General features: G+C 49.5%; 1 non-coding gene and 1 pseudogene across 1 annotated transcript; one reads left to right on the top strand and one right to left on the bottom strand.

The window, feature by feature from the left end:
* Positions 1-232: 232 nt before the first annotated feature.
* On the top strand, positions 233-1028 carry LOC141585302 (uncharacterized; annotated as a pseudogene).
* Positions 1029-1922: 894 nt separating this feature from the next.
* LOC141585507 (U6 spliceosomal RNA) lies at positions 1923-2029 on the bottom strand. Its single transcript, XR_012519059.1, has one exon. It is a non-coding gene; the product is annotated as a U6 spliceosomal RNA (small nuclear RNA).
* Between the last annotated feature and the right edge of the window lie 1159 nt (positions 2030-3188).

Here is a 3188-nt window from a genome sequence, read left to right as displayed (position 1 = left end):
CACATCCCTCCCTCTGCAAAGTCTCACCTCCGCCACCTGTGCTTTGAGCAGTTCCCGCTCCTGTAGAAACTGCTGTAACTGCTGCTCAAGGACTGCTTCACAGCGGCTCGAGGGCTGGAGGGTGGAGAGGGAGAAGCTTCAATCTGTTGAGCCTGGGCCATTCCACACGGTGCCCCTTAAAAGGGCTAGGGCTGGGCTTAATACACAACTCGGTCAGTAAAGATCAAGGCCCATGGCCTGGATTTTAAAAGAACTCAGTAAAGTTGGAAGGGACAGGCAAAGAGATCAAATTTACAGCTGGCTCACAGAGGCCCAGAGAGATCAGATCATATTCTATTGTTATTCCTGTTATTACTACCGCTGTTGGAACCTTTATCGAGTGGGTCACCAGGTAGCATGGTAATGATCCCATTTAAGCTCACAACCACCATGTGAGGCAGTCACTACGATTACCTCTATTGTGTAGATGGAAAACAGGGAGCATTAGAGGTTAGGTGGTTGCCTAAGATCATTAGACAGAGCTGGGACTTGAACACCCAGGTCCATCTGATCCTCTAAGTCCATTTTTTTTCCCTGCCAGGGGTGGGGGCACAGACAGGAAGGGGGAAATTAACCTTCTGCTCACTTTTTGAAAGGATGATACATTCACATAGTCCAAAACTCAGAAGGTACAGAAGGGAAGTATCTCCCAGCCACCCGTGCTCTCCTGAGTTTTTCACAAATCCTTGCAGACATGTTTTATGTATATTATCATAGTATGTACACACACACGCGCACACACACACACACACACACACACACACGTTTCCTCTCTCTACACAAATCGTAACATCCCAAAGCTCCTCTTCTGTACCTTCACTGTCCAAGTTCCCAGTCCCCCACCTAGGACTTGGCCAAGGCCACAGCCAGGTGAGGGCAGGACGGGCATTTGGCCTCTGAGCTCTGCGTCCAGTGCTGGCTCCCCATAGCGCCCTTCAACTCACCCACAGCAGCCCCAAGGGGAAACTGGAGCCCAGGACTGGCGGCGTGGAATCAGGGGACCCCACCGGACTCTTACCAATACGTTGACGGTGTTATTCAGTTCACTGGTTGTGACGGAGCTCGAGTCCAGGGCTATTTGAGGTTGGTGTGCGCTCTGAGGCACATGCAGAGAGGAGGAGTTGGGGGAGGGTCGGGGGAGAGGTAGAGAGAACAATCATTAGGGTTGGGGTGTGTGGGGGCTGTCTCGGCTGGCAGAGGGGCACCCAGCCGCCACTGTGGGAAGAGGGTGGAGGGCTGGCCTGCAGGGTCACTGTACCTCAGCTCAGGGCCTCTTACCTCTGGATCTTTCATGGAGGCACATGGCGCAGGGCCCTCCTTGTGACCACCTGCGGCTGACTACAAGAGACGAGAGTGCACATGGAGACGCTCTGTCCCCTCAGTGTCCAAGCCTCTGACTTCCTGCCCTCCCCGTCAGCTGGCAGCATTTTCTGTTCTGCCTCTCGGACCCTTTGTCCCAAAACTCCTTGTGCCAGCTCCGCTCATGGTTCTTATCTCCCACCATCCCACCCTGGGGCCCCTTCAGTGACTCTTAAAGGGACAGCCTGACAGCAAATGGCTGTGCTCATTGGGCTGGCTTCCCCTTGAGCCTGGGGATGAGGAAAACCAAACAGCAAGGACCATTTCCTGGGTGTCCTGGGTGTTTACAGCGGGCCATGTACTATGGATTAACAAAAAAACAACAGCAATAACGAATCTCATTTCACCTTCACTAATGGAAGTCAGACAACACCACCTCTATTTTACAGATGTGAAAGGAGAGGCCCAAAAAGCTCCAGCAGCTTGCCCTAAATAATATCCCTAGCAGATTGAGAGGCTAGATTCAAACCCAGATTTCTTTTTTTTTTTCTAGTTTATAAAATGTGATTTATTTTTTGAACTTTAAAAATATGGAACGCTTCAAGAATTTGCGTGTCATCCTTGCGCAGGGGCCATGCTAATCTTCTCTGTATCATTCCAATTTTAGTATATGTGCTGCCGAAGCAAGCACTCTTTTTTTTTTTTAGACAGAGTTTCACTCTTGTTACCCAGGCTGGAGTGCAATGGTGCGATCTCGGCTCACCGCAACCTCCGCCTCCTGGGTTCAGGCAATTCTCCTGCCCCAGCCGCCTGAGTAGCTGGGATTACAGGCACGTGCCACCATGCCCAGCTAATGTTTTGTATTTTTAGTAGAGACGGGGTTTCACCATGTTGACCAGGTTGGTCTCGATCTCTTGACCTCGTGATCCACCCGCCTCGGCCTCCCAAAGTGCTGGGATTACAGGCTTGAGCCACCGCGCCTGGCCTCAAACCCAGAATTCTTAACCAGTACCCAGAAGTTCTTCCACAATCTTAACAATTACCATCTACTGCCCCTTGGACCCCTTTTCCCAGGAAGCCTGGCCAGCCAAGACTCACATGGCATGGTGACTGGCCACCATCAGAAGCGGCTGTCTCAGGGCAATTGTTGTTTCTTTTCTTTCGTCTTCTCACTCGTGTTGGAACAGCAGGGCTGTTTCTTTGTTGAAATTCTTTTAACTGGGGGGAAAAAGAGCAGTAATGCCCATGAGAACTACAAACCCCTATGGTCACAACCTACCTTACAGTTTTTACAAAATACTGTTATACGCCACCTGATTTAATGCCACCAACAACTCTATAAAGTGCTGTGACAATCACTTAGTGACTGAGAGGGACTGATATCATGGCAAAAAAGAAAAAAAAAAAAGAAAAAAGAAGAAAAAGCAATACTAGACCTTAAACTCATTCCTCTGACTCCAAGCTCTGGGGTTTTGCCACGAATCAGCAACTGCCAGAGACCAAAACCACAGGCAGAGGCAGAAAAGTCACCATTAAGTAGGCAGGAACTGTACGCCGTGTGGTTTAGTCATACGGCCTCACACGTCTGTTAGTGTTAAGAAGAGCACCAGCACCTCTCACACTTTTATATCAATGTGTCCCCATGGCAGAAGGCAGCCTTTCTGTTAAATCTGGGAATTCACCAGAAAGAGGACAACCCAAGTCTCATTTCAGAGAGAAGTCTGGTATGCTGTTAGAAACCGATGTGACTGTCATCCCTAAGAACATTAATGTTTTTGCTGTCTCAAGAGACTCAAGGGAAACCGATGCTTCAGAAAGATGTCCCATGTTTATCCCGTGGCATTCAAAGT

The sequence above is a fragment of the Saimiri boliviensis genome, chromosome 8 (genome assembly GCF_048565385.1).
Source record: "Saimiri boliviensis isolate mSaiBol1 chromosome 8, mSaiBol1.pri, whole genome shotgun sequence".
Classification (NCBI taxonomy): domain Eukaryota; kingdom Metazoa; phylum Chordata; class Mammalia; order Primates; family Cebidae; genus Saimiri; species Saimiri boliviensis.
The sequence above is the reverse complement of the archived record's forward strand: the minus strand, read 5'-3'. Positions and strand labels throughout refer to the sequence as shown.